Source organism: Indicator indicator, chromosome 14, assembly GCF_027791375.1.
Source record: "Indicator indicator isolate 239-I01 chromosome 14, UM_Iind_1.1, whole genome shotgun sequence".
Taxonomy (NCBI): domain Eukaryota; kingdom Metazoa; phylum Chordata; class Aves; order Piciformes; family Indicatoridae; genus Indicator; species Indicator indicator.
In genome coordinates this window covers 25,060,847-25,079,940 of record NC_072023.1, presented here as the reverse complement: position 1 = coordinate 25,079,940, position 19,094 = coordinate 25,060,847, and the positions used below count along the sequence as shown (strand labels likewise).

At 43.4% G+C, this 19,094-nt stretch overlaps 1 protein-coding gene across 2 annotated transcripts in view; it reads right to left on the bottom strand.

Moving 5' to 3' along the window:
• ERC1 (ELKS/RAB6-interacting/CAST family member 1) overlaps positions 1-19,094 on the bottom strand; it is a 351,929-nt gene that overhangs the window by 160,355 nt on the left and 172,480 nt on the right. The window lies entirely within an intron of this gene.

Below are 19,094 nucleotides of genomic sequence, written 5' to 3'. Positions count from 1 at the left end.
AAGCAATATGCAGGGCTGTACACATACCAGAGGGTTGTAAAAATCCAGTGTTGTACAACCAGCAGTGCAGAAACGATGATCTTCTAACTTTAGTCCAGTACTACTAACACACACAGTAGCTAATCAGAAGGTTTCACTTTATGTATCAAAATACCTAGCGCATGGTTCAAACCTAGTGCAAGTTCACTCTTGGAACAGTGTCACAATGTGTGTAACTCTCTTACAACATCACACCCATGCCTGGCAGGAGTAGCAAACAGCTGCTTAGCCAGACAGCACTTCTACTGGTGCACACCAGTCTCAAGACACTTTTAAATGATCATTTTGTTTCTAGCCTTGTGATCCATGACACACCGATTAGCATCTGAATTACTGATTTTTAAAACATAAGCTGCTGCTTCAAACAAAACATAGTAACAAAGAAAAAGCAAATCACAGAATGTTGGAGGTTGGAAGGGACCTCCAGAGATCATCCAGTCCAACCCCCCTGCCTAAATCAGCATCACTAAGGGTAGTCTGCACAGGAATGCATCCAGGTGGGGTTGGAAAGTCTCCAGAGAAGGAGACTCCACAACCTCTCTGGGCAGCCTGCTCCAGGGCTCCATCACCCTCACTGTAAAGAAGTTTCTCCTCATGTTGAGGTGAAAGCTTCTGTGTTCAAGTTTGTATCCATTGGTTGTTGTCTTACTGCTGTGCACCACCCAAAAGAGCTTGCTCCCCCCCCCCCCACTTGACACCCACCCCTCAGCTATTGATAGACATTGATCAGATCTCCTCTCAATCTTCTCACAGTATCACAGTTGCTGATGTTGCTTTCCTCTTTTTAGTTACATGAAGTATTTTATTGTTGTTATGATAAGACTTGAACTCTGGAGAAAAAGTTCTGTGAATTATAATTACAGGTATAACTTTTTTCCTGCAGTGACCGATCCTCTGAAGTGGTAGACTAAAGCACAACTTGAATTGTTCCATATGTACATTAGAACGTGTCACTGAGGGCAAATTCATCTTCCTGTATTTTGATAGAATTGCAGAATGACAAATAGTGACAGTCTCATTTCATGAAGCTTACAAGGCTGACTATTCCGAAAGCAAAACGTGGCATTCCTTACCTGTACAGTAACTGGGTCCTTCAAGGTGTATTACCTACCCTAACATCTCCTTAACCCTCCTTCCTTCTTCTCCTGAGTCCCATATACATGAGATTCCACAGCAGAAATGGAATTACACTGGGATGGTGAAGGTATCTCTGCCTTTATGCTTGGTGGTGGCAGTACAAAGGAAACAAAAACCCCGTCTGATGCTGTGGGAGTGCCAAGAGTTCAGGCACAACAAAAATGTTTGCTGCCTGTACTACGATCCTGCAGCAGGTCCGTATGCGATACTCATTCCAACACATGTCTGCCTGAAAGCCTGTGAGGCAAAGGAGGTGTGACTGACAAACACCTGTGGGCTTTTTCCTTCACTTCAGGAAGGAAGTAGGATGTCCAAGAGCTGCCTGTTAGAAGGTTGCATCAGTTCGATCTATCCTGCATCCCTGTGACGCGCAACCTGCCACGAGGTGTTACAAAAGTGCTTGCCGTAGGATATGTTTGCATTGTTTGCACTGAGGAATTCAGCTTCAACTACACCTGAAGCATCCTGGCAATGCTCTTCGTAACTGTGCCTTCAACCAGGCTCATAAAGGTCTTTATGGCCTAATTTCATGCTTTGATTTGGAATTAAATCAGACTTCTCCTGTTCTCTCTTGGGAAAGATTAGTTAACAGTTTGAGAAGGCAATGAAATGCTTCTTGTAACTGTTAAAAACAACCACTCAGGTAAGGAATACTTATTTTCATATAACCCTGTAAATAATAGCACATTTTGCCTGTGTCCTTTCATAGACCTGAAGGCAAGAACACAGTACTGGAAAAATTTTGAACTAGGAACCTATTTCTTAAGTAGTAAAACCATTATATTATTAGAAGCTCTTATTCCTGTGAACTATTGCTCTTCACTATCAGCTATTTCCTCATGAAGCCATAACCCAGATAAAAAACCTAATGATAATCAACTTGGCCCATTCTGGAGGGAACAAAACTCTCCCTAGAAAGAAAAATCCTTTGTGAGCTGATCTTCCAGTGGACAAGTGGAACCTGGGAACTCAGGACCACCAGCTGCCTCAAGCACTGCTTAAAGCTTCCTCCTGGATACAAACTGCCATTTAGTTATTGCTACAACAAATTTTACATCAACACTTGGAAGCAGTCCATCTACAAATGGTAGGAAATTTTCCACGGTTAAAAAATCTGAAGGGCTGATTAATTGCAGCTCTCCAGTGCATGCTTGTTGATTAATATTCAAAACTGAAACCTTATTAAGTTTCTTCTGTAAAGTTCCCTTGCTCCCTGTCTTCAGCCACAACTAGTACCAAATGCAAAGAGGAAAAAATGGTTCTAGTGCAGCTGGCCCATTACTGACCACTCCCAGTTTGTCATCTCAGGGGATTATCAAAAGATGCCAAAAGACTCTCACTAAGTTATGGACAGTGGCTTTCTGCAGTGTTAGTTCAACTTCTGTACTGCTGAACCCTTGAGGCAAGATGCTGTGCCAAATTCAGAATAGATGCCAAGAAATCAATTGATTGCTTTTCTCTGAAAAACACTTCTGAAAACCTGCAGCCCTTACGAAGGTCCTGATGGTTTAGGTAATACACAGTATTGTGGTACCAAAAGGTGGTACTGCAGATTCATTTGATTTCAGAAGCAAACAATCATAGAGTCATAAAGCTCAGGAGGGCATGGTAGGTCTTCTTATGGTTCCACATGGTGATCAGTTAATTGAAGAAGCCTCTGAACATGAAAAGCATGCAAAATTGTCTACCATAAATGGAGAAATACCTCTGACATTGATCAGACAATGCTCAGATGCAGTGTGTTTTCAAGAATACACATTGAATGCTGCAGGTCAGAACATCAGGCTGAGGGAGCTGGGGCTGTTGAGCCTGGAGAAGAGGAGGTTCCGGGGAGACCTAATAGCAGCCTTCCAATACCTGAAGGGGGCTACAAGAAGGATGCAGAGAGACTGTTTGCAAAGGCCTGCAGGGACAGGACCAGGGGCAATGGCTTCAAACTGGAGAAGAGCAGATTGAGATTGGATGTTAGGAACGAGTTCTCCACTGTGAGGGTGGTAGAACACTGGAACAGGTTGCCCAGGAAGGTGTTTGAGGCCACATCTCTGGAGATATTCAAGATGGGCTCTGGGCAACCTGATCTAGTCAAGGATGTTCCTGCTGACTGCAGAGGCGGTTGGACTAGATGACCTTTGGAGGTCCCTTCCAACCCAGACCATTCTGTGATTCTATGATTCTCTAACCTGAATGCTAATTGCCATAGAAAAGAGCTCAAAAGGAATGTTTGGAGTTGTGGTGCAACCCCCACGAGGCAGGAGATTTTCACAGTGTATTGCTTCTCCTTCGTATTTATTACTATCTTTTGAAGAAGACACAAGAAACAAAATCACAGCATGCTGTCCTCCAGAGTGGAATAAAAGACGACTTCATACATTCCTGAAGAAGCAAATACCCTTAGGGTAGTGTATAGCTTAGTACAAAGACACAGGTATGAACCACAAGTAAACACAGATCCATACTAAAAATTCTGAAAACAAAAATCAAGTAAGACAGAGGCAAAGTACCATGCAAACAGCTGCTACTATCTATATTGCTGGGCATGAAAAAACATGAGAAAAAAACCCCCACATTTCTTGAACAGGTATAAAGTCCTTAAAAAAAATTGAGCACATTGCTATTATTGCCTGAAAATTGCAACAAATATCCTGTACAAGCTGTAATAATATAGAATGTTTCTGAACACCTTATCTTTACAAAAAGCTGAGAATAAGTCCAGACATTCCTTTTCTCTTTTTTTTTTTTCTTCCAAGATATTTTATATCTTACCACTCAGGTATGGTCCTTTCAAGATGTATTTCCAAAAAGTACAGCAGTTTTAATCACTGGAGCACCTCTCCTACAAAGACAGGCTGGGAGAGTTGGGGTTGTTCACTTTGGAGAAGAGAAGGTTCTGAGGAGACCTTCTTGTGGCCTTCCAGTATCTGAAGGGGGCTACAAGAAAGCTGTTGAGGGACTTTTTAGGGTGTCAGGGAGTGATAGGACTGGGGGGAATGGATCCAAGCTAGAGGAGGGGAGATTTAGATTAGACAATAGAACTAGAAGGGGGTGGATTCAGACTGGATGTTAAGAAGAAGTTCTTTCCCATGAGGGTGGTGAGACACTGGAACAGGTTGCCCAAGGAGGTGGTGGAAGCCTCATCCCTGGTGGTTTGTAAGGCCAAGCTGGATGTGGCTGTGAGCAACCTGCTGTAGTGTGAGGTGTCCCTTCCCATGGCAGGGGGGTTGGAACTGCATGATCCTTTAGGCTCGGGGGAGACCTTAGAGCAGCCTTCCAGTACTGGAAGGGGCTACAGGAAAGCTGGGGAAGGACTCTTTACAAGGGCATGTAGCAACAGGACAAGAGGCAATGGTTTTAAACTAAAGAAGGGTAGATTTAGGTTGGATAGCAGGAAAAAGTTCTTTACTATGAGGGTAGCAGAACACTGGAACAAGTTGCCCAGGGAGGTGGTGGAGGCCTCATCCCTGGAGACTTTCAAGGTGAGGCTTGATGGGGCTCTGAGCAAACTGATCTAGCTGGGGATGTCCCTCCTCACTGCAGCAGGGTTGGACTAGGCAACCTTCAGAGGTCCTTTCTACCCCAGCGCACTCCATGTGAATCAGGATGCCATGGGTTGTGTTGAATCTGCTGCTGCTATTCACACCATGCTCACGTCTTGCCAGCTTCACAATGAAAGTGCTGGCTGGAGCAAGGTGCTATGGAGCTCAAGTCTGGACTGTAACATGAGCAGCTTCCTGTTCCAGATGCTGCTTTTGGGTTCCAGGTTTTGGGTGCTGGCTCTTTTCCACAGGGATGGTGGTGAGGCAGGTGGGAGTTGGGTAGCTTGCTCCTTTCTGTGAGTTAACCCTTTAACAGGCAGGTGAACCCTTTACAAAGTGAAACCTGTTACACAGGAGCAATCTGAAATATATAAATCTTGTGGGAACAATAAGAAGGGATCCTAATCAACACTGAGATCTGGACAGGCTGGAGAGCTGGGTACAGGCAAACCTCATGAAGTTCAAGATGGACAAGTGGGGGGTCCTTAATCTGGGGAATAACAGCAGGCACCAGTACAGGTTAGAGGCTGCCCTGCTAGAAATCAGCACAATGGAGAAAGACCTTGGAGTGCTGCTGGACAGCAAGTTCTGCATGGGACAGCAATGTGCCCTTGTGGCCAAGAGAGCCAATGGGACCCTGGGGTGCAGCAAGCAAAGTGTGGCCAGCAGGGCTAGGGAGGTTCTTCTCCCCCTCTGCTCTGCCCTGCTGAGACCACAGCTGCAATCCTGTGTCCAGTTTGGGGCTCCCCAGTTCAAGAGAGACAGAGACCTGCTGGAGAGAGTCCAAGGGAGAGCCATGAGGATGCTGAGGGGACTTGAGCATCTCCCCTGTGAAGAGAGACTGAGAGCCCTGGGGCTGTTCAGTCTGGAGAAGAGAAGGCTGAGAGGGGATCTGATCAATGTCTATCAATAGCTGAGGGGTGGGTGTCAAGGGGAGGGGGCCAGGCTCTTTTGGGTGGTGCACAGTGATAAGACAAGGACCAATGGATACAAACTGGAACAGAGAAGGTTTCAGCTCAACATGAGGAGAAACTTCTTTAGTGTGAGGGTGACAGAGCCCTGGAGCAGGCTGCCCAGAGAGGTTGTGGAGTCTCCTTCTCTGGAGACTTTCCAACCCCACCTGAATGCATTCCTGTGCAGACTGCCCTGGGTGATCCTGCTCTGGCAGGGGGGTTGGACTGGATGATCTCTGGAGGTCCCTTCCAACCTCTAATGTTCTGTGATTCTCTACTAGCTGAATTATGTACTTCTAATATCCTTCTCTGCTACTGAAGCAGAATTTCACTGCAGTCTAGATTATTTATACATTGCTTGAAGGAGAATGGAGAGGAAGGAGAAGAATAGAAGAGGACAGTTCTGGACACTATTACACTGGCCTAAAAGAGAAAGGCAGAAGTGGTTATTCCTGTGAGAAACTGCCAAGGTCTCCTCTGATAGCTGCCATGTTTCTGACACTTCTTTCCTGTTACTTTAGGCTTGGTGTTCCCAACACAGCAATCAGTTATGCAGGTTGGCTCTCTATAGGCACTTTTCACCAGCAACAATCCAGACAGACCCAAGCACCCTGCCAATACTAACAACCAGCTTTACCATTTAGCAGCTCATGCAGGGTGCCAACAGCCTTTAACACTTTGCTTCAGCTGTTGCAAATTACCACATCAGGATACTTTAAACCCTACAGGAACTATGTTTCTATCTAACCACAGTGGGTCACTGCATAGACTATCAGAATGAGATCCAAGGCTGACAATACAGCTGTGAAAATGTTGTGAAGTGAGCAGAAGAAATAAGTATCTGTAATTATTATGTGGTCTGTGGGCTTGTTTGGGTTTTCTGGGAGGTTTGCCTGTGTGGGGTTTGTTTTGTTTTGTTTATTAGAGGCTAATTGGGGAAATGCTGTTTCAAAAACATTTCTTCTTCACACATAAATCAATAGCATGAATCAATACTCTTAAAGTGTTATGAGATTACAGCAAAACCCAGTGGCAGTTTTAGCTAAGTGTACTATTCATGCAAAGCTTGAACCCACGCATTATTCCCTTGATACAGTGCTATTTCTCTAAACTCTCCTTGCCAATGTCAGTCCTGTCATCATAATTGTACTAATATATCACAGTAGTAGCAAGACCTATGTTTGTTTGCTCATTTTCAATCATTCAGCAAAAACTGAGCAGCATAAGCAGCACACGTGGACACACGTGGACAGCCAACTAGAAAAGTTCACTTCCCTGCCCTCTTCTTCATGGCTCAACATATGACAAGAACTCCTTGTGATACAGCATCACAGGGGAAATGTTTGCTCAGCAGATGATGACATTGAATCTCTCTCAAGATCACAGGCTCACAGGATGTTAGGAGTTGGAACAGACCTCTGGAGATCTTCCAGTCCAACTCCCCTGCCAGAGCAGGACCATAGAATCCAGCACAGGTCACACAGGAACACATCCAGTCAGGGCTGGAAAGGCTCCAGAGACGGAGACTCCACAACCTCTCTGGGCAGCCTCTTCCAGTGCTCTGGGACCCTCACAGTGAAGAAGTTCCTCCTCATGTTGAGGTGGAACCTCCTGTGCTGCAGTTTCCATCCATTGACATTTGTCCTATCCCAGGGCACAAGTGAGCAGAGGCTGTCCCTGTCCCTTCCTTCCTGACCCCCAGTCCTTAGATATTGATAGACATTGATCAGATCCCCTCTCAGTCTTCTCCTCTCCAGACTAAACAGCCCCAGGGCTCTCAGCCTTTCCTCATCAGGCAGTGCTCCAGGCCCTTCAGCATCCTTGGAGCCCTCCCTTGGACTCTCTCCAGCAGATCCCTGTCCCTCTTGAACTGGGGAGCCCAGAACTGGCTGCAATATTCCAGGTGAGGTCTCACCAGGGCAGAGTAGAGAGGGAGGAGAACTTCCCTGGATCTGCTGGACACACTCCTCTGAATGCACCCCAGGATCCCATTGGCCTCCTTGGCCACCAGGGCACATTGCTGTCCCATGCAGAACTTGTTGTCCACCAGCACTCCCAGGTCCTTCTCCACAGGGCTGCTCTCCAGCAGATCACCTCCCAACCTGTCCTGCTGCAGTTTATTCTTCCTTCCCAGGTGCAGGACTCTGCACTTCTCCTTCTTGAACCTCATTTGGTTCCTCTCTGCCCAGCTTTCAGTCTGTCCAGGTCTTGCTGAATGGCCACACAGCCTTCAGGTGTCTCAGCCAAGCCTCCCAGTTTGGTGTCGTCAGCAAACTTGCTGAGCAGGCTGTGTGTCTGTCTGTCTGTCCCCTCATCAATGGCATTGATGAAGATGTTGATCAGAACCCATCATTATGTATATACATTTGAGATTGTTTCTCCTGACATAAATTGGCATGTACTCCTGCTGAATTTCATCTGCTATTGTATCCAGGAGTTATAAGATGCTTATGGAGCTATGTAGGTTATATTTCATGTAAACATCCTGAATAAATCAATATAGTTCAGAAATTTAGACACATTTAGTCTCATTTACAGGAAATATTGGTTTTGCCACTTTAGACCAGATACATTGCATCAGCAGAAAAAAAGAATTCCTCCACAGAACTGGGACATAAAGATCTATGTACTGCTAATGCACAAAGCATTGAGAGTTTAATATTCAATGGTTCTTCAGAAGGAGTAGGAGAAAAGTAGATGGGTGGTGACTGATGGAGAAGAAAGTTGTGCCCCAGAAGGCTGTGGATAGCTGTGGGGACACTAAATTTCTTCAGGTTTTACTGGATTGCTCTTCATGTCCTACTTTGAAAAACCATCTAACTCCAAAGGCACCAAGACTTAGGTACAATTTAAACAGCAGGAACAAAACCAATACAGTCTCCTAAACTGAACTTTTTGATGAACTTTTAGCTGGCTATAGGCATTTTCTACAATGTTAAGGAGCTTGTCCTCCTTTAATCCTGAGGAAATTGTTAGTTTTCCCTGCATTGTTAGAACCTGCATTCAGATCTGAGTCTATACCAAAATCCAACAGCTCAAAGGACTGATGATAACTTTTAGTATTTTTACAATCTTCTGTAAGTTTGGAACATATAATATGTAGGAAAAATTGGTAAGAAAAGTGTTAATAGTGTCAGAATAGGCTTGATTCTATAGGAAGAGAAAAACAGGTTAAGGTTGACAGCAATTTGGGCAGCTCAATAAGCAGGATCAAAAAATATGTTGCCAGCAGATCCAGAGAGGTGATTCTGCAACTTTGCTCTGGGGAGACCTCACCTGGAGTACTGTGTGTAGGTCTGGAGCCCTCAGTATAGGAAGGACATGGACCTGATGGAGTAGGTCCACAGGAAGCCACAAAAATGATCAGGGGTTGGAGCAGCTCTGCTACGAGGACAGGCTGAGGGAGCTGGGGGTGTTCAGCCTGGAGAAGAGAAGGCTCCAGGCAGACCTAATAGCAGCCTGCCAGTACCTGAAGGGGGCTACAGGAAGTTTGGAGAGAGACTGTTTGCAAAGGCCTGCAGGGACAGGACGAGGGACAATGGCTTCAAACTAGAGCAGAGCAGATTTAGATTGGATGTTAAGGAACAAGTTCTTTACTATGAGGGTAGTGGAACACTGGCACAGGTTGCCCAGGGAGGTGGTTGAGGCCCCATTCCTGGAGATATTCAAGGTGAGGCTGGACAGGGCTCTGGGCAACCTGATCTAGTTGGGGATGTCCCTGCTGACTGCAGAGGGGGTTGGACTGGATGACCTTAGGAGGTCCCTTCCAACCCAGACCATTCTGTGATTCTATGATTAGGGAATAGTACTTAATTAGAGTTAGGTTTATTACTACTCAAAATGAATTAGAGGCATTTTTAAAAAGCAAATTCTGAAGCATTTGTTGCCAAAGGTATGCAACTAAAAAAAATTTCATCTGTACCTTTAAAAAAAAAAATCTGAATTGTCCCTGTCTTTAAGACCACATCATCACTCCACCTCCTATCCTTTTTTCTTGGGCAAAACAAGAACAAGGCAGAATAGCAGTCTTCTTAAACAATGAGACTATGGGATGAGCTGCAGCAACTGGGCATCTTTATTCTTGGGGAGAGATGAGTTTGAAATAATTTCAACACAGCAAGTGAAAAAAGAACAAGCTTGGGAGAGAGAGAAAGAAAAAAGAAATCAAAGGATGGAAAAAAAAAAATGCAAATTTATTGCCATTTCTCAGGCTCATGAAATAAGACACCAGAATGAAATGAGAGCTGTTCTTCCCCTTGAATGTACTCCTATTGTTTTGCTTCAATCTGGCCCTCAATGCTTTCTGCTCTCAGGAGAGACCTCCTCACAGGAACCACACCATGTTGTCAACAGTTACATTAATCTCTCTGACAGTTTTTAGGAAAGGAGTTTGAACTCAGATACTAATCTTGGGGAAAAAAAATTCATGCAAAAAACATCCAGTGGTTAAGGTTCTTGGCACACATTCAGCTGCTCAGTCCTCACTGCACTTCGTTTTTGGCGTATCATGAAGGGCACCAAACCTACTCTTTGCCAAACAGGCAAGCGAGGACAAATAGCAGATTTCATCTTCCCCCAACACCTCATGCTTCTACAGAAAAGTCTAGGTGAAAGTGTGTCTGGAGAATAATATTCCTGATGGATCACAGAGGAATGTTAGGATGGATGGAGTCCTCTTTCCTCTATTAAAAACTCTAAAGCCATATAATAGCTTTCTCTCACAACAAATCTCAATTTGCAGTTAAGGAAATCCTGGGATAATTGGGGGACTGCCTAATGCCAGTTGTAAATAGTGACTTTCAGGACATTTTTTCCAGCTGTCTGCTCAAAACTGCAAAGCATTTCTACATTCCAAATGTTTCATCATTTCAAAGATGAGAAGGCAGTGGATACACCTAACCTGACCATAACCAAACCAGAAAGGGAAAACAAATAGAACAGTTGTCTGGCCAGGGATATGCTTATTGTTATGGGTTTAAGATTGGATGTCTTAACCACAGACACTGGTCTTAAGACATGTCTTAACCCTCCAGGCACTAGACAGCCCAGCAAGAGGACCCCAGGAAGTGTAGCCTTTTGCTCTTCCATTCCCATCAGCCTGCACCTCCCTGCCCTACACAAACTGGCTGCAGAGTCAGTTTCTGCCCTTTTCTCCCTCTCCCTGCTCCCAGCCAGACCTTCTCTCTAGTGGGGGAGGTTTGTGGCCTGGCCTCAGCCTTGGCAGAGCTGATTTGTACTGCATCATTCAGGCCTGGGTAGGGAGGTGTTGGGGGAGGGCCTTGAGGCCAGGGGTATTGAGGCCTGGCTGGGGCAGAGGGTTTGGACGGTGGTAGCCTGGTGAGGCTGTGGAGAAGCCCAGGCTGGAGAGCTGGGCTGAGGCCCAACATGAGTTGCTGTGTGATTTGTATGTTCCCTACTGCTGCATTAGCTGTGAGCAGCACTGCCATTTACACTCCCATCCTTTCCAATCCTGTGTGGGGCATTTGCTTTTGCTCCTCTGGGGAGGGGGAAAAGAGCTCCTGTCCACTCTCTAAAACATGACACTTAGCCATCCCAAATGTCATGTCTTTCCAGTCCTAGTCTCTGTACATGTTAGGGTAAGAAGTCCTCTTTTCTGGTCAGGCACAGGAGGAGGTAGTTCCTTAACAATGTATTGAATGTCATAAACACTGATTATGTAGAATGACAGATTCTGGCTCTCTAAGAACTGACATATAAAATCTAAGAACAAGGTCATACATTTATTCTGATACTCAGAAATGTGTATTCTGTTTTAGATGGAAGAAAACAGAAGTGTTCCTTCTTGAATAACACAACTGACTGACTCACATAGCTGCAATCTGATTGAGACAATTTTCATGGTCAAAAGCATACTATTTTTGGTGCTGCTTCCACATGCAAATGCACACGTGAGCAACAACAAAGTTAGTCAGATCTTGTAAGCATTCATCAGGAAAAATGGCTTTAATAAAACTGGAGACAAGTCTGTCTCCACAGTTTGCATGTGGCTCACATTGCAAGAATGTTAAAACACCAAAATTTTGTAAATTCAAGAAAAGGAAGAAATGGAAGAGGTAATGTTTTTCAGTGGTCACCCATACTAATAGATATTGTCTGGGCATGGCTGTTTGGAGAAACAGAGATCAGATTTATATATGGAAAATATTTTCCTGGGAAAACTGGCATTAGAAACAGACCCAGGTAAACATTCTTAAGGCTTAATGTGTACAAACCCTTGTCTTGATGAGCTTCCTTTAAAGAAATGGAGAATTGCTCTCTTGCAAAGTCCATCAGATCCACATGTGAAAGGACAAGAGATGAAAAGGATTCATATTCCTAAGAACAGCACATCATCTGAGGAGATACTGCAGGACTTGACTTTGCTCCTTTTTTTTTTAAGGTGTTTTTCCTACCTTCTGGTGTTTACTTTCTGGTGAAGGCACTTCACACTAGCAAGGCACTTTGTCTGGCAGGGAGGTTGGATTGGATGATCTTTCAAGGTCCCTTCCAGCCCCTGACATTCTGTGATTCTGTGAAAGTTGTACTTTGTGGCTTCAAGAGAGAAAAGGGAAGCTTAGAAGCTCCTTTTTATGTGCATTACTGTCTTGCTGAATCAGAAATCCAGTACTGGAATTTTTACATGAAAAAGGAATTTTAGGACATTATTACACACGCAAGTTTGGTACTGTGCAGTATTCCTCCCCTGTTCAATGAACTAGCATTTTTTTTCCAGCCTTGTTTCTGTGATGTTAAATGATAAAAACTACTACTGTATTAGCACTGTGAAAAGTCTTTTTTTTTCCATTAGAAAGCATTAAAATTGAAGAATATCTGAGCATTATCCATAACTACTACATTACTTACCAGGCATATAACAGAACATGAAGTGAGGCTGTCTACTCATCATCCATACATTAACTAAAAAAAGTAGGTGTATCCAAGAATGCTCAACTAGGAATTGTTATTTCCCTCCAAAAAAAGGCTAAAATTCCAATTAATCCCCACCCCAAGAAACTCTCCCTTGCTCTAAGTCAGAAAAAGCATAGCTAAAAGGTTATGATTTTTGGAACTTCTCCCAGGAAAGTTAGGAGAAAGCTCCCTTGACAGAGAGAGTTATGACATGATAGGAACAAGAGCTAGTTTTTCTTGCAGCATCTGCCAGGGTTAAATATTTGCTTGTGTCTACAGTAACTGTGCTGAAAATCACAGCCCTCCAAACAAGTACAGAAGGCAACGTTTACGGAACTTTGTGTTTTCTGCAACATGGCGTAAATGCTGATGCTGATGGAAGCTAAAATTACTCCTGGAAGATGACATCACAAACAAATCACAGGATCACAGATCACAGGATGTTAGGGGTTGGAAGGGACCTCTGGAGATCTTCCAGTCCAACCCCCCTGCCAGAGCAAGACCACAGAACCCAGCACAGGTTACACAGGAACACATCCAGACAGGGCTGGAAAGTCTTCAGTGAAGGAGATTCCACAATCTCTCTGGGCAGCCTCTTCCAGTGCTCCGGGACCCTCACAGTGAAGAAGTTCCTCCTCATGTTGAGGTGGAACCTCCTGTGCTGTAGTTTATATCCATTGCCCCTTGCCCTATCTCAGGGCACAAGTGAGCAGAGGCTGTCCCTGTCCCTTCCTTACTGACCCCCAGCCCTCAGATATTTACAGACATTGAACAGATCCCTTCTCAGTCTTCTCTGAAGGGTGCAGTTGCTCATGTGTTTCACTGAATCGCAGAAAGGTCTGGGTTGGAAGGGACCTCCAAAGCTCATCCAGTCCAATCCTCTCTGCAGTCAGCAGGGACATCCTCAACTAGATCAGGTTGCCCAGAGCCCTGTCCAGCCTCATACTGAATATCTCCAGGGATGGGGCCCCAACCACCTGCCTGGGAAACCTGTGTTGAACTTATGAAGAACGTGGCACTAGGTCAGGTTTCATCCTTTATGGTGACTGACAATTTTTATCGTTTTATTGCTATCCTTGCAATAAACACTAACCAGTTTCTTACAAATTGAATTGCAGAGTGCATTAATATCCTTTTGGTGCTTTATGTCATGAAGCTTTATGTCCTACAGGACAGAGGGAGGATGCCCTAGAACCGCACATACCATTCTGGTGAAATTACAGCCACCCACGTATGTGGCTGATGGCACCCAGTCAGGCCCAAGGAACATTAATGCCTGCACAGAGAATCATCCAGGGGCAGGGAGGCCAAAATTTCACCTTCATGGAATCAGTGTCTAAAAAGTACTGGGAAAGGGAGAGACAGGAAAAGAACAGTTTGGTTTGAGTAATTCCCAAAGAGGGGTCTGAGCTGAATGAGAAACTACAGGTGTGATGTATCAGGCTGCTCCTCACAATACAATGCTGCAGATGCAGGACCGCATTTAAGAACAGATTTCTACCAGGCTGAAATGGAGCAGCTGACAGGTTCATGGGCTTTAACATGTTGAGCTGTGCTAGCCAAGGGATAAAGAAGCTGGCAGGCAAGGCTGGAATCTAATATGGCAGTGGTCTATATGGAAGAGAAATTAGACCAGAATTTAGCACCTGAAATTCACTTATCCCAGGAAAACATGGAACACCATTTAACTGGCATAAGCAATTTGCTTCAGACATGATGATGCCTAGAAAGGTATGAGGGAAAACCTGCACTTAAATCTTGGAAAGCTTTTCTTTAAAGGTAACTGTTTCTTCAGAAGCTTTGTATACACTGTGCAAAAGCAATCTCATAGATTAATTAGGGAATGCAGATCTCTCTTACTAACAGCTGGCAAACCCCCATTCTCATCATGGCATAGCATTATCATCAACAGATCAGATGAAAATGTCTTCAGCTACCCTAACCTCAAGATCCAGTCATGCCACGTTAAGAAGAAATGTTTCAGTGGTTTAGGATCAGATGTCCTGGGCTCCACCCGGGTTTTCTGGTTTTGAATGCTGATAGTGAGCACGTACACGTTATGGTCCCTCACGACAAATTGTTAACAGGAACAGAATCAACAATTTCAGTTAGAAAGGACCTGCAACAATCATCCACACCAACTGCCTGACCAATTCAGGGCTGACTACAAGTCAAAGCATGTTGCTAAGGGTGTTGTTCAAATACCTCTTCAGCACTGACAGGCTCTGACTGATACTTTTGGAAGTTCACTTGCTGAGAAGGTATTTGGCTATCTATTCACCTCATTAAACATTGTCTGGAGCGATTTACAAACAGAAACTGCACATTTTCTTAGACTGAAAATTGAGTTCTTGCCATCAGAATGATATGTTTCCTGTTTAATTCTCAAGATGATAAAAGAATTATATAATCTCAAGAAACAAACAACATATATTTGCATATATAATTCATGGATTAGGAGTTAATACATTAAATTACCTAAACTAGGGTATCAAAAAAGAAGGAAAGATTTAATAAGCTTGCTTGGTTGTAAAGCTGTTCATTAAAGCATTCAAATGTATTTTACACAGCTTGTGGACAGACAGTTTGCCAGTAGGAATTAAGAGATTGATGGCTGACTGCTGCAATGCTGATCCAACTATACACAACTCTGTACCACAAGATGTTCTGAGAATTCCTCCCAAAAACTCTGTAAGATGCCGGAGTGACAGAGCAGGAAACTCCATGTGCTACTCCCTGGGTGTTGGTTTCAAACACTGTGAAATGTTAGTCAATGTTACCTTTCTAGGACAAGACAGCCTATCAATTTCTTTACACAACAGCCCTGCTTTGTGATCTGAAAGAAAAAAAATCTACTCCAGCCTAGCAGCTTGGTTTTTTTATCCTGCTTACAGACCAGACACTCGTTAACCTCTCGGAACTCTGGAGAGTTGTGGTTTAAGGGAATCCAGGAGGAAAAGACAAATTTGGAAAGCCATTTATCCATCTGACTAGAATTGAGACATTATGGTTTTCATTCTTCCCCCCACTCCCCAAAATACCAAATTTCCATCATCAGAGCTCTCTGAATAAACGAACTTCTTGTTACTGGACTCAGGAAGAAAGAAACCACATGCCTGTTAGGGACAGAGAGAGGAGGAGGAGAATATGTGCTTGGAAGCGTGTTTATTTGACTGGATTGCAGACAGTCAACCAAAGAACATGCAGATCATATATTTTAAAGCATTTCAGAATGCCTTATTATTAATTCCAGCCAAAACCACCGAGACCAAAATTATCCAAAATTGTTGCTTGTGTGTCCTGACCCCAAAGCCAACAATGGCTGCATAAAAAATAAAATCAAATTTTAAAAAGTCTACATTCTTCTCAAGTTTGTTTTCTTCTTTTTAATTGATTAGAAGGCAATGCCCTGCAGAGACTCTGGAGAAGAGAGGTCTCCATGACCAATACATCGAAATGTGCTCTTGGGTAAAAGTTAACTTCCAGGAAACCAAAATGTTGCAGTGCTTAGGAGAGAGGCAGGCTGTGAGCAGAGGGCTCTTCTAAAGGAAGGAGTTTTTATTGAAGCTGTCACTTGTCATTAAACACTCCATATTTTACCTCAGCCTGATATTTTCATTAGAGCATACAGCCTTTTTTTCATCTGGGAATGAAAGCATTCCCTTCAGCCTTGTGTTGAGTATGGGGAAAGCCTCTCTGCAGTCAAGCCCACCCAAAGAGGACAATTAGGTTCACAAAAGCAGGAAAGGCACTAGGGAAAATCAAGTAATATTAATACCAGGATAACTTACACATTTCAGCATTGACTATCACACCCCACTTCAGTCTGAAATTCTTACATGCATTGAACCATGTCTACTTTTAATCTCAGAAATACCTGCATGTAATTATATAGAAAGCAAGAGACATGCGTGCAGAATAAAACACAACACAGGCAAAATGGAAAAAAGGATGTACTGCTGTACAGAGACACCTGTAGCTGGAAAAATGAAGGAAAAAGGTAAAGATAAGAAAAGCATACCCTTTGACATCTTTCTTCAAAGTTTTACCTCTCCTATTAGACCACTACCTGCCAACAAATTAAAAAGAGAGAAAAACATCCCACAATCTGGCTTGCTCAAAAGAGATAATTATTATTTCTTTCTTGTTCCTATACCTAAGTTGGTTATTCTGCAACTAAAAAAGAGGAAATATTCACAGTCAATTTATGCTATCTATGATCTCTCTATTGCTAGAACACTTTGCAAGGACAGCTATATATCCTTACTGAACTCTGATACAGAGCAGCACCATCTTTTTGCTGCCTAATTTCTGAGCAAAAGCTGCCTCACTGCTGCCAGCAAAGCTGTATAATCATAGAATCATAGAAGTGTCAGGGTTGGAAGGGACCTCAAGGATCATCTAGTTCCAACCCCCCTGCCATGGGCAGGGACACCTCACACTACCTCAGAGCCACATCCAGCCTGGCTGCAAAAACCTCCAGGGATGAGGCTTCCACCACCTCCCTGGGCAACCTGTGCCAGTGTCTCACCACCCTCATGGGGAACAACTTCTTCCTAATATCCAATCTGAATCTCCCCACTTCAGGTTTTGCTCCATTCCTCCCAGTCCTATCACTCCCTTACACGCTCAAAACTCCCTCCCCAGCTTTCTTGTAGCCCCCTTCAGATACTGGAAGGCCACAAGAAGGTCTCCTCAGAGCCTTCTCTTCTCCAGACTGAACAACCCCAACTCTCTCAGTCTGTCCTCATAGCAGAGCAGCTCCAGCCCTCTGCTCATCCTGGTGGCCCTTCTCTGGACGCATTCTTGTAATAATAGTAACAACTCTCTGAAGTGTCAGAAACCAGTGTTGAATAGTTTTAACAGGACTGAAATTTATCAATAACCAAAACCTCACCATTTGCCCATTGCTATGTATAGCAGAAGAGGCTCATTATGTAACTGACCATTTCTTAAAAAAAAAAAAATCCAAGAAAACACAACACAACAACCCCCCTCCAAAAAAACTCCAAAACAAACCCAAGAAGAGCAATTTTAGTATGCAAAATGAAGCTGAGAGAAAACAAATTTCAGGCTTTCCCTTTGTGTAAAAGATTCCATTTGTGTAAAAGAAAGAAAAAAATGGCACGGGAAAGAGTAATTGTTGGGGAAAAGACCAGGAAAAGAAAAAGCCATACCTTTGAAAATCTGAGAGTGCTACATAAAACCAAGGAAGATGGTCTTGTGGAATTGCATCACTTGATCACTACACCATTAACTCCAAGGCTACTGTCAAGGACTTTTTCAAATGTACAAACTTAAAATACAGATTTTCTCCAATGCAGATTGGAAATCAAAACAAATATTGTGTTAGCACTGGGAATTTTTAAAGACATTTCCCTAACACAAGAATTGTGTTATTTAAACTTAAGCTGCCACATAACAAGAGCCTTGTACATTGCCAAGGCATTACAGCCACAAAAGCCATTTGCAGTTGCAGAAGTCCCACATCTCCCTCCTTTTATACAAGTCTGCAGTTATGAAATCATTTTCAGGCACTTGGAATTTAACTCTTTCACTGCCCTGCACATACAGGACTGGAATTGAAGGAGAAAAACCACAAAAGAGTGCATCTGAGAGCATTCCACATGGGCACATGTTTCTGTGGTCCTTCCAAAAGTTCTTCAAGAGTTGAAACCATCCCCCCGGAATTCCACAAATGGAGTAGAGTAGGGAAACTATCTGTTTAAATTAAGGAGGCTATTTATCTCTGGCACTGAACTAATCAGGGTTTATTTTGTGTCTTTTTTGTAGATGCATTAAGATACATAGCTGCTAACAGGCAAGAGGATTTAACCTAGAACAAGGAAGGAAAACTCCTAGGAGAAGGCTGGCCCTCTACAGATTTTTAAAAAATAATTAAAAAAGACTTAGAGGGTAGATTACTGTCACCATGTTTACTTTTAAAGAAATCACAGGCAAAACATCAATTATCACCTCACTTAGCATCACAGTATCCCTGCCTTATTTCATGGCAATAGTTTAACATTTTCATACCAGTGCTTGAAAACTTAGCATTTGATAAACCATCTACAGCTAATATCAACATGCAGCACACTGAGAAATAGAAGGCTGCCTTTCAAACCAGTGACTTTCAAACACCTGGGCAGATTTGAGGTAACTAGAAAATTCTGTTGGGCAGCAGCATGTTAGCATTTCAGAACTAAAGCAAACTGACTTGCAAGCACATCAAGAATTCATGAGATAGAGTAGGGTTTCACTGTCAAAGAAGGAGTAAAGACAGCAAACGTGGTCCTCCAGCGACCTCACAATAATGACATCTTATTACAAAGATACTTACTTGGTCATCTTTCATTTACTGAAGAAAAGGCACCAATATAATTGAAAACTGGCTGGGAAAACACATCAAACAGCTAAAGAAAAAGGCTGTTAGAAAAGCAGTGTGAGAAAGAAATGCCACAGCAATCTCAACACCAACATGGTAACATAACCAAGCTGGCTTTCTCTTCATAACCAAAACTGG